General features: G+C 40.2%; 1 protein-coding gene across 1 annotated transcript in view; it reads right to left on the bottom strand.

Annotated features, from left to right (window-relative positions):
- Positions 1-10206, bottom strand: part of LOC120054555 (G-protein-signaling modulator 2-like) — a 28667-nt gene extending 18461 nt beyond the window's left edge. The window contains exon 1 of the mRNA XM_039002000.1: positions 10102-10206. The gene's annotated coding sequence lies outside the window, so the exon portion shown is untranslated. The remainder of the gene's footprint in view (positions 1-10101) is intronic.
- Between the last annotated feature and the right edge of the window lie 3086 nt (positions 10207-13292).

Below are 13292 nucleotides of genomic sequence, written 5' to 3'. Positions count from 1 at the left end.
CACCACTTTATTTTAAGAATGTGAAATGTCAGAATAATAGTGGAGAGAATTATTTATTTCAGCTTTTGTTTCTTTCATCACATTCCCAGTGGGTCAGAAGTTTACATACACTCAATTAGTATTTGGTAGCATTGACTTTAAATTGTTTAACTTGGGTCAAACGTTTCAGGTAGCCTTCCACAAGCTTTCCACAATAAGTTGGGTGAATTTTGGCCCATTCCTCCTGACAGAGCTGGTGTAACGGAGTCAGGTTTGTAGGCCTCCTTGCTCGCACATGCTTTTTCAGTTCTGCCCACAAATTTTGGATTGAGGTCAGGGCTTTGTGATGGCCATTCCAATACCTTGACTTTATTGTCCTTAAGCCATTTTGCCACAACTTTGGAAGTATGTTTGGGGTCATTGTCCATTTGGAAGACCCATTTGCGACCAAGCGTTAACTTCCTGACTGATGTCTTGAGATGTTGCTTCAATATATCTACATCATTTTCCATCCTCATGGAGCCATCTATTTTGTGAAGTGCACCAGTCCCTCCTGCAACAAAGCACCCCCACAACATGATGCTGCCACCCCCCGTGCTTCACGGTTGGGATGGTGTTCTTCAGCTGGCAAGCCTCCCCCTTTTTCCTCCAAACATAATGGTCATTATGGCTGTACAGTTCTATTTTTGTTTCATCAGACCAGAGGACATTTCTCCAAAAAGTACAATCTTTGTCCCCATGTGCAGTTGCAAACTGTAGTCTGGCTTTTTTATGGCGGTTTTGGAGCAGTGGCTTCTTCCTTGCTGAGTGGCCTTTCAGGTTATGTTGATATAGGACTCGGTTTACTGTGGATATAGATACTTTTGTACTTGTTTCCTCCAGCGTCTTCACACGGTCCTTTGCTGTTGTTCTGGGATTGATTTGCACTTCTCGCACCAAAGTACGTTCATCTCTAGGAGACAGAACGCGTCTCCTTCCTGAGCGGTATGACGGTTGCGTGGTCCCATGATGTTTATACTTGGGTACTATTGTTTGTACAGATGAACGTGGTACCTTCAGGCATTTGGAAATTGTTCCCAAGGATGAACCCGACTGTTTTTTCAGAGGTCTTGGCTGATTTCTTTTGATTTTCCCATGATGTCAAGCAAAGAGGCACTGAGTTTGAAGGAAGGCCTTGAAATACATCCACAGGTACACCTCCAATTGACTCAAATTATGTCAATTAGCCTATCAGAAGCTTCTAAAGCCATGATGGAATTTTCTGGAATTTCCCAAGCTGTTTAAAGGCACAGTCAATTTAGTGTATGTAAACTTCTGACCCACTGGAATTGTGATACAGTGAATTATAAGTGAAATAATCTGTCTGTAAACAATTGTTGGAAAAATTACTTGTGTCATGCACAAAGCAGATGTCTTAATGGACTTGCCAAAACTATAGTTTGTTAACAAGAAATTTGTGGAGTGGTTGAAAAATGAGTTTTAATGACTCCAACCTAAGTGTATGTAAACTTCCGACTTCAACTGTACGTTTGGTAAGTAGGCTTCAGGGGTATCCAGATTTTCATATTGTCATTGCTGGCATACCACACAAAGGGGACGCTAAAAACGCATGAAAAGCCCATAAATCCTCTATTTACCAGAATGCTAACAAGATTAGAACAAACTAATAGCGAAATCACAGACGCTGTTAGCTAAATGTTAACGTGCGAAAACTAACATAACTAATCGCAAAGACAGGCAAATCCAGCTCATAAAGTTATTCACGCATAGCTAGTGGCTACTGCATGTCATTTTCGGTGAGTGTGGACATTTACGATAAATTGTGCAAATGAACAAAGTTGTGATGCATGCTTTTTTGAAGGAACAGCAGTGTGTACTCAGAGCAGAAGGGAGAAAAAGGGAGGAGAAAAAAAACGCTAGTAGGAAGCACAGGGGAAAAAATGGCAACTGTACAGCTAACTCATCCAGAGTACTTTGACTTCTTGCAGAAAGCCATTGTAATATATCTGATGGTAAACATTTAGTAGTGAATTGCATACAAGTGTAACTTCATCACCTCATGTGCGCCTCACAGAGACTCACCGATAGATATAGAATGATAGATATAGAACGCTATGGACTCACCAGCTCCTGCTTTCTCCCAGTTGTTCTGTTTACAAACAAACAAAACACCTGACTGGCTCAACTGTTCTGGGGAACTACGGTAAACTTCATAATGTCAAAGAATATGTCAGGTGAAATGAAGAATGCAATCTGCTTGATCTCCTAACGTATTGCACAAGTTGACTGCAGGTATTCATTTAAAAGTAGCTACAAATATTCAAATGTATTGAAAAACTTCAAATAAATAGTTGATGTATTGATGATATTGAAAAACCATCCTGTGGCTTTTTCCAAATACCCCGGTATACGGTATACCGCCCAAGCCTATTGAAAAGCACACTAAATCCAATGTTATGGTGGACTAAAGCGTTCCAGTTCATATTTGAATGTGCTCTCAGTAATCTAATGCAGTAACAACATACAGTAAGATTAGGGCCAATATCCTGTGGAGGGTTCAAAGTAATCACAACCCAGGAGGAGACTGCAGACCAGGCAGCGTGTGTAACAGGACAACATTCACAGAGGTCTTCGCAGTAGAGCTGCCTGCCTGCAATTCAGCCTCGATGTTAGTTTGGCCAATTGGAAGGCTTCTCATTCTCAACCGTGGTTTTAGCCTCTTTTACCTACTTTCAAGACTGATGAGAGACGGGGATTCTGCCCCAGGCCCAGAGAAAGTTAATGACATTTCTGGATGGATGGGAAAAAAGAGAAGCACAGCGGAGAAAAGCGCTAGAATAGGTGATCTCAGAGCCAGCCAGCAATATGTCAGGACCTGATAGAAAATGTGGTTTCACTTTTGAGGCTTTGAAATACAATAACATCATGAACATGCTGCAACAAGCTCACCATGCTGGAGTCAGGAAGTGGACAGAAGGTAAGAGAGCTAACACACTTTAAATGAGATGAGTAAAAAGAGACTCACCCAAATGATGATGAATGAAGAAAATCTCACCGAAGTTCTTATTCACCTATTTATTGCCAAATATCCTGTCCTATTATTCAGACTTTATTTTTCTAAAACACCAAGAGGTGAGACTAACACAGTATTTCAACCTAATGAAATAAACCCCTTGATTTTGAAGAATATGACTTACCTTAGAGATTAGTACAACGGTTTTAACCTTTATCATATTCTTAGGACCTATTACGGGATACATTTGCTCCCTTGTTTACATTTTGCTGGTTGGTCCACTTGGTAGTATGCTATTTTTTGTTAGTGTTAGTATTCAGTGTTTCCCCTATATTCATTTAGCAGTGCTGCAAAAAAATATATATACAGTGCCTTCAGAAAGTATTCAGACATTTGACTTTTCCACATTTTGTAACATTACAGCCTTATTCTAAAATGTATTAAATAGTTTTTTCCCCCTCATCAATTTACACACAATACCCCATAATGACGAACAAAAAACAGGTTTTTATACATTTTTGCAAATGTATTTAAAATAAAAAACTGATAATACATTTACATAAATATTCAGACTCTTTACTCAGTAAAGTGTTGAAGCACCTTTGGCAGCGATTACAGCCTCAAGTCTTCTTGGGTATGACGCTACAAGTTTGGCACACCTGCATTTGGGGAGTTTCTCCCATTCTTCTCTGCAGATCATCTCAAGCGCTGTCAGGTTGGATGGGGAGCGTTGCTGCACAGCTATTTGCACTATTTTCACGTCTCTCCAGAGATGTTCGATCGGGTTCAAGTCCGGGCTCTGTCTGGGCCACTCAAGGACATTCAGAGACTTGTCCCGAAGCCACTCCTGCGTTGTCTTGGCTGTGTGCTTCGGGTCGTTGTCATGATAGAAGGTGAACCTTCGCTCCATTGAGGTCCTGAGCGCTCCGGATCAGGTTTTCATCAAGGATCTCTCTGTACTACTCTCATCTTTGCCTCGATCCTGACTAGTCTCCCAGTCTCTGCCGCCGAAAAACATCCCCACAGCATGATGCTGCCACCACCATCCTTCACCGTAGTGATGGTGCCAGGTTTCCTCCAGACGTGACGCTTGGCATCCAGGCCAGAGTTCAATCTTGGTTTCATCAGACCAGAGAATATTGTTGCTGATGGTCTGAGAGTCTTTAGGTGCCTTTTGGCAAACTCCAAGTGGGCTGTCATGTGCCTTTTACTGAGGAGTGGCTTCCGTCTGGCCACTCTACCATAAAGGAATCTCCACAGAGGAACTCTGGTGCACTGTCAGAGTGACCATCGGATTCTCCGTCACCTCCCTGACTAAGACCCTTCTCCCCCGATTGCTCAGTTTGGCCGGGCGGCCAGCTTTAGGAAGAGTCTTGGTGGTTCCAAATTTCTTCCATTTAAGAATGATGGAGGCCACTGTGTTCTTAGAGCTCAATTTCGAGTCTCATAGCAAAGGGTCTGAATACTTTTTAGTTTTTCATTTTTAATACATTTTCAAACATTTAAAAAAATGTTTTCGCTTTGTCATTATGTGGTATTGTGTGTAGATTGATGAAAAATGTATAATGTAATACATTTCAGAATAAGGCTATAACGTAATAAAATGTGGAAAAGGGGAAGGGGTATGAATTATTTCTGAATGCACTGTGTGTGTGTGTGTGTATAAATACACACACACAGTAAATTCAGAAAGTATTCAGACCCCTTCGCCTTTTCCACATTTTATTAAGTTATAGCCTTATTATATATATATATATATATATATATATATATATATATATATACACACACACACACACACAATACCGGTCACATGTTTGGACACATCTACTCATTCAAGGGTTTTTCTTTATTTTTACTATATTGTACAATAATATGAAATAACACATATGGAATCACGTAGTAACCAAAAAAGTGAGATTTGAGATTCCTCAAAGTAGCCAACCTTTGCCTTGATGACAGCTTTGCAACCTCTTGGCATTCTCTCAACCAGCTTCATCAGGTAGTCACCTGGAATGCATTTCAATTAACAGGTGTGCCTTGTTGAAAGTTAATTTGTGGAATTTCTTTCCTTCTTAATGTGTTTAAGCTAATCACTTGTGTTGTGACAAGGTAGGCGTGGTATACAGAAGATAGCCCTATTTGGTAAAATAACAAGTCCATATTATGACAAGAACAGCTCAAATAAGCAAAGAGAAATTACAATCCCTCATTACTTTAAGACATGAAGGTCAGTCAATACAGAATATTTCAAGAACTTTGAAAGTTTCTTCACGTGCAGTAGCAAAACCATCAAGCGTTATGATGAAACTGGCTCTCATTAGGACCGCCACTGGAAAGAAAGATGCAGGGTTACCTCTGCTGCAGAGGATAAGTTCATTAGAGTTACATTAGAGTTAGCCTCAGAAATTGCAGCCCAAATAAATGCTTCACAGAGTTCAAGTAACAGATACATCTCAACATCAACTGTTCAGAGGAGACTGCGTGAATCAGGCCTTCATGGTCGATTTGCTGCAAAGAAACCACCACTAAAGGACACCAATAATAAGAAGAGACTTGCTCAGGCCAAGAAACACGAGCAATTAACATTAGACAGGTGGAAATCTGTCCTTTGGTCTGATGAGTCCAGATTTGAGATTTTTGGTTCAAATCGCAGTGTTTTTGTGAGACGCAGAGCAGGTGAACAGATGATCTCTGCATGTGTAGCATGGAGGAGGAGGTGTGGGGATGCTTTGCTGGTGACACTGTCGGTGATTTATTTAGAATTCAAGGCACACTTAACCAGCATGGCAACCACAGCATTCTGCAGCGTAACACCATCCCATCTGGTTTGCGCTTAGTGGGACTACCATTTGTTTTTCAACAGGACAATGACCAAACACACCTCCAGGCTGTGTAAGGGCTATTTGACCAAGAAGGAGAGTGATGGAGTGCTGCATCAGATGACCTGCCCTCCACAATCCCCCGAACACAACCCAATTGAGAAGGTTTGGGATGAGTTGGACTGCAGAGTGAAGGAAAAGCAGCCAACAATTGCTCAGCATGTGTGGGAACTCCTGCATGACTGTTGGAAAAGCATTCCAGGTGAAGCTGGTTGAGGGAATGCCAAGAGTGTGCAAAGCTGTCAAAGGCAAAAGGTGGCTACTTTGAATAATCTCAAATATATTTTGATTTGTTCGCTATTATTCTACAATGTAAAAATAAAGAAAAATCCTGGAATGAGTAGGTGTATCCAAACTTTTGACTGGTACTGTAAGTATTCAGACCCTTTGCTATGAGACTCAAAATTGAGCTCAGGTGCATCCTGTTTCCATTGATCATCCTTGAGATGTTTCTACAACTTGATTGGAGTCCACCTGTGGTAAATTCAAATTATTGGACATGATTTGGAAAGGCACACACCGGTCTATTTAAGGTCCTACAGCTGACAGTGCATGTCAGAGCCAAAACCAAGCCATGAGGTTGAAGGAATTGTCCGTAGAGCTCCGAGACAGGATTGTGTCGAGGCACAGATCTGGGGAAGGGTACAAAAAAATGTCTGCCGTATTGAAGGTCCCCAATAATTCAGTGGCCTCCATCATTCTAAATGGCAGAAATTTGGATCTACCAAGACTCTTCCTAGAGCTGGCCACATGGCCAAACTGAGCAATCGGGGGGGAAAGGGTCTTTGTCAGGGAGGTAACCAAGAACCCGATGGTCACTTTGACAGAGCTCTGGAGTTACTCTGTGAAGATGGGAGAACCTTCTAGAAGGACAACCATCTTTGCAGCACTACACCAATCAGACCTTTATGTTAGAGTGACCAGACGGAAGTCACTCCTCAGTAAAAGGCACATGACAGCCCGCTTGGAGTTTGCCAAAAGGCACCTAAAGACTCTCAAACAGTGAGAAACAAGATTTAACTCTTTGGCCTGAATGCCATACGTCGCCTCTGGAGGAAACCTGGCACCATCCCGATACTCAAAAAAATTGGGATTCAACAAGGGTTCTTCTAAGATCCTCAAAGTTCTTCGAATAACCTTAGGGTTCTTGGCATTAAAATGGCCCCTCCATAGGAGGTGGGGTTCATCGAGGAACTTCATTAGTTTGTGGGGGTTCTAGCAGGAACTGAACTGCCCAACTGAAACATTTGGATTTGAAAGGACAGAAGGTGCAAGCACTTAATGAAAAATGTAAAGATCTCCTCAATTTCAGGTAAGGTTTGTCCCTTGTACGATCTAAATTTATATTGTTTTATGATGATACCATCGCTTTTCATAATTCTGCCAATCTTTCTAAAACAGAAAATGGACACAATTCAATGGATATCAAATCAACAAAGAGGTAACAATATGTAGGCTATGAGAATATGTTGAAGGATAGCTGTATTGGGTGCAGATGACTGAACTACTCACTTTTGTGTCTGTAGGTATACAGACGAGGAGACATACACAGGTATGTCAATTGGTATTGGTATGTTACGCAGATCACATGTACCATCCTCCCTTACCTCTTCAATGAATATCCCATAGGCCTCTACGTTATGGACAAGGTATGTGTATGAAAACCATTATCAAAACATTCAACACAAAAACCAAGGTATTAATTCTGTTGTGGGCATGTTTTGTTAATCATATGTATTTACTATTTTTAGATTCAGACTCACACTCTCTACACCTCTGAATATAACAGGAAACCTGTTCGCTCACCATACACTGCAAAATCATTCTGGCTATGGATAAGGAGAATATCAACCCGCCAGAAGATATATCCATTGGACCTGGGGCTCTGCTGGGAGTTTACCTCATTTAAGACTTTTTTATTCTGCTTTGCCACTAAAATCATAATAAAACACTGAACTAAAATATTGTGTATTTGTTATGATTATTATTAATAATAGGGGAGGGGGGTAGTTCAAAAATGAACACCAAAAGGTTCTTCAAGGATCTATTAAATGGTTATTCAAAGAACTTATAGGGTTTCCCCCACATATTCAATTTGAAGAACCCTTAAATGATACTCCAGGGACCTTTTCTTTTTAGAGTGTACGGTGAAGCATGATGGTGGCCGCATCATGCTGTGGGGATGCTTTTCAGTGACAGGGACTGGGAGACTAGTCAGGATCAAGGCAAAGATGAACGAAGCAAAGTACAGAGATCCTTGATGAAAACCTGCCCCAGAGAGCTCAGGACCTCAGACTGGGGCGAAGGTTCACCTTCCAACAAGACAACGAACCTAAGCACACAGCCAAGACAATGCAGGAGTGGCTTTGGGACAAGTCTCTGAATGTCCTTGAGTGCCCCAGCCAGAGCCCGGACTTGAACCCGATCGAACATCTCTGGAGAGACCTGAAAATAGCTGTGCAGCAACACTCCCCATCCAACCTGACAGCTCTTGAGGGGATCTGCAGAGAACAATGGGAGAAAATCACCAAATACAGGTGTGCCAAACTTGTAGTGTCATACTCAAGAAGACTCAAGGCTGTAATCGCTGTCAAAGGTGCTTCAATAAAGTACTGAGTAAAGGGTCTGAATACTTATGTAAATGTCATATTTCAGTATATTTATTTTTGCTAAGATTTCTAAACATGTTTTTGCTTTGTCATTATGGGGTATTGTGTGTAGATGAATGAGGGGGAAAACGATTTAATCCATTTTAGAATAAGGCTGTAACTTAACAATGTGGAAAAGGTAAAGGGGTCTGAATACTTTCCGAAGCCACTACATGTTGCAGCTTTAAATCTACTTAAGTCTATGGCAAGACCTGAAAATGGTTGTCTAGCAATGATCAACAACCAATTTGACAGAGCTTGTAGAATTTTGAAAAGAATAATAAGTCTTAGAGACTTACACAAAACAGACTCACAGCTGTAAGCGCTGCCAAAGGTGCTTCTACAAGGCATTAACTCAGGGGTGTGAATTTATGTAAATGATATATTTCTGCATTCCATTTTCAATAAATTTGCAACAATTTCTAAAAACATGTTTTCACTTTGTCATTATGGGGTATTGTATGTAGATGGGTGAGAAACTTTTTACAATATAATACATTTTGAATTCAGGCTACGACATAGACAAATGTGGAATAAGTCAAGGGGTATGTATGAATACTTTCTGAAGGCACTGTATATATTTCTCCTGAGGCTGACTTTTTTTGGCTCAATGACTGGAAGTCTATGGGAACAGCTAGCTAACGCTAGTGGAATTCGTAATATATCATACAAATTGTAATTCGTAACATATCATACAAAATGGATGATGGACATTAGAATGTTGGAAGCTTAGGCATAGAATGCCATGTAATGGGGCAGCTATGTTTTGGGATTGTACATTTGGTAAAAAGGCACCAAATTGCGCACACACTGCTAGAACTGGTTTTTAGAAATATTTGTAGATGCAGGGCTTTCACAGAATTCACCCAAACAACTCTATGGGGTCTTATTGGAGAATTTCGCATTACCATACCTGTATGAAATATAATTGTAGTATGCCCAAAAATATCTGAAAATGTTCATAGTGATTTAGAATACACAACATTTCAGAACTTGTCAAACAACGCTTAAAACATATCAGGGTTTTCTTTTTAAAGCCATTTATACAGGTAATTCTGATATGTACCCTAGAAGTCAAAGTTCTGTTTACCTGAACATTCTGAAAATGTGTCTGATGGATAGCTTTGAATGTAAGTTTTCCAATGACACCTGATTAAAGGGTATAATTGAGCAATATCTTGTATACTGACATTGTTTGACATAGGGGAAAATATATGGGATGGGGGGATTAAAGAAAGAGTGATAACACAGAGAAAGTTCTCATTTCTGCACTGCTATCACACATCTCCCAACTTTAGGGACATAAACCTTCAAAAAAATAATTATGAGACATCGTCGACCGATCCCCCTGGCTCATGGACTATTAAAACACTCTTAAGTTCCATCGCTATCGGAAAACGGGCCCAGGGCAGTAGACTACAACATTCGAAAGACAATACAAAAAAAAAATGTTAGTAGTCTACATATTCATGTATTTCGTCTACGTTTCCGTGCATATATATTTATGTGCCCCAAAGTTAACACGCAAAAGTTGTCATACGTGGAGTCATCTGGCACATAGTAGACTAAACAAACTTACCTTAAGTGTATTCAGATTCACCGTTCAAAGAGGTTTAGACTTTAGAAACCTAACAGGAGAATGCTATATATTGTTTTCAAGTAGATTTTTAGCAAAGACCTTGCTATAGTAAAAAAAAATCCTCCCTCCTTATTTATCTCCCCCTCCCCCCCAAAATACATTGGCCAATGGCGTTATAGAGATTTTGAAGCTAAACCACGCCTAATTTTTACACTAACCATGTTTCCGTCATACGTTTTCATGCGGATGAATTACCTGACACATTAAAAGTAACGACTGGGATGATGGAAACGTTAAGTAACCGGGACACTTTTAGAAATGTCGACAGACAATTTGTTCGTTCGACATGGTGCGATATTTTCGTGTCGGTAAAATTCATTATGCGACAAATGGCGGTCGAAACGCCTTTATGTGCAAAGATAATAACCATCAGTAAACTTTGAGTCACGCGATGATATGTTGTGTGGTCCTCCCTCTACGACTCGTGAAAGCATGCAGATTATTATGCTACAGATGAAATTAGTTATGATAATATCGAGTGTCTTATTCTGGTGACATAATTGTCGATGCTTGGCAGCCGTTTGACAAAATACAAATAGGCCTAATATTGCTCTTATCCATAATATTATCATAATGGAGGTAGTCTGCGAGCTGTTGGGTAGTGCGCACGTGCCAAGACCAGAGTGGACACATTTGCTACATAATGCAACAGTTTTTGTGACAAAACCATCAATAGAGTTGAAAATGCAATGGGCACCTTTTAACTTGCATTTTCCATTCGGTACAGGGGAATTTAACAGCAAATGTTATTTTTGTGTGCACTATGTCATCACGCACAGCATTTTATCCACAAAATCAGTTTGATGGAAACATCTCTGGTGGGGAAATGCGGATATTGTTTTATGCCGATTTTAGAATATTCGCATGAAATTCCGTTTCAAATTGGATGGAAACCTAGCTACTGCATCCATGACCAATTACATTTCAATATACCTCATACATTTCAACATAATACATTGTAACTTTTATTCTACAGTTGCTGTTTTCAAGGTTACTTTGAAACAAAGGTGGCATTAGACTACTACTACTAACAGTAGACTTGGAGGTCTGTAGCCCACTCTAGTCGGGTGTGTTCAGTAGGCTATTTGAGTAAGAAATTCAATCTGATTCAGATGCCTCTGTATTAGGTGAATGGAAGTAATAACATGCAAGACCACTTAATGCATTGCTTTATATCTCAATTCATGTTGTTCAATCTCTTCTGATCTATTTATTAAAAAATAAATGCTGGCCTAGGGAAGTGCTCCCTGCTGGCCCACGTGTTACCATAACATATATGGTCGCGGACTTTGGACGTTTCCTCTCCACAAGCAAGGTTTCCATCCAATTAGCGACATATTTTCATGCGAATATTCTAAAATCCGCACAAAATCAATAGCCAATGCGCATTTTCCCAGTGACGTTTTTTCATCGAATTGACTTGTTGCAGATTAAAGGATGTGCGTGATGACATAAGGCACTTAAAAAATACCATGTGCAGTTAAATTCCCATGCACCGAATAAAAAATACAAGTTAAATGGGTTTCCATCGCATTTTCAACTCTACTGATGGTTTTCTCCAAAAAATGGTTGCCCAATATAGCGAGTGTGTGTGCCCACTCTAGTATCTGCATGTGCGATCGCGCTGTTGGCTAGAGCGCAGGCAGGCTATAAAGTTACAATGTATCACATATAGACTATTATGGATAAAAGAGCAAGATTATTTTTATTTGTCAAACGTCAGCCAAGCGTCGATGGTCATGTCACCAGAGTAAGACCATCGATATTTATTGGAAGGGAGCATCACGCTCATCACTTTGCACTTCAACCATCATGTGAAGTTCATGACTTATATCATCTGTAGCCTACACCCTGACTACGACGCGAGCGTTGCAAAATAAATGTAGGAATTTATGTTATTCAATTATTGCACCCACACTGCTCGCGCGCGTCAACGAGGAGCGTCTGCGTTGCCAAGAGCTAAATTATATACAGTACCAGTCAAAAGTTTGTACCCACCTACTAATTCAAGGGGTTTTCTTTATTTTTACTATTTTCAACATTGTAGAATAATAGTGAAGACATCAAAACTATGAAATAACACATATGGAATAATGTAGTAACCAAAAAAGTGTTAAACCAAAATATATTTTAGATTTTAGATTCTTCAAAGTAGCCACCCTTTGTCTTGATGACAGCTTTGCACTCTTGGCATTCTCTCAACCAGCTTCATGAGGTAGTCACCTGGAATGCATTTCAATTAACAGGTGTGCCTTGTTAAAAGTTAATTTGTGGCATTTCTTTCCTTCTTAATGCGTATGCCAATCAGTTGTGTTGTGACAAGGTAGTGATTCTAAATAAATCACTGACAGTGTCACCAGCAAAGCACCCCACACTATCACACCTCCTCTAACCAAAGGTCAATAGGGGGCGCACTAGCACTGCATACCACAGGAGACAGGCCAAAAGCAGGCCAACCCTTATAGAAGTCTGTGTGGCCAAGTGTCCCCTTACCTACATTCACTTTTTCCTCACTTAAAGATCAGACTATACCCTTCCATCATATATATCCTTTTGTATAATACAAGTGCTGAAAATATATATTGTCGAAACAAGCCAATGCAATGATTCACCTCCAACAATCAATGGACACAATACAAAACATGGCTGAGATACTGTATTTGTTTGGAGAGACTGGCTAAAAGTAGGGCAGATTTGATATATAATCCTCATATCCTCTGGGGGGGGCAGCAGCAGCATTGTCTCTTTTTCAGGTATGAGAACACTTTGTTCACTCAATACCCATGTCCCAGCTCCGCCAGGTACCTCAGACAAAAAACCCTGCTGCGCTTATTGCCTCCTCTATAGAACCTCTGCTTCCTTTTTGTAGCAGCCCACGGGAGAGGATTGGCTTTGAGTACATGTGCTACAGAGGATCACATTACTGTTGTTCTGATGAGGCATTCTGATCTGTTTCTTTGTCTTCGTTATTCAGATGCTTCATACGTCTCCTCAAAACCTCCCACTCGCCAGTATCACCATAGATCGACTTTCTATTATTGATGCTATTGGTGATGAATCATACGTAAAAAAAAAAAACATTGATAAATATGAGTGTTTCAGTAGATGACTCTAGAGCAGTGGTTCTCAAT

This window comes from Salvelinus namaycush, chromosome 10 (genome assembly GCF_016432855.1).
Source record: "Salvelinus namaycush isolate Seneca chromosome 10, SaNama_1.0, whole genome shotgun sequence".
Taxonomy (NCBI): Eukaryota; Metazoa; Chordata; class Actinopteri; order Salmoniformes; family Salmonidae; genus Salvelinus; species Salvelinus namaycush.
Note: the sequence above shows the minus strand (reverse complement) of the source record. Positions and strands in the feature narration are given on the sequence as shown.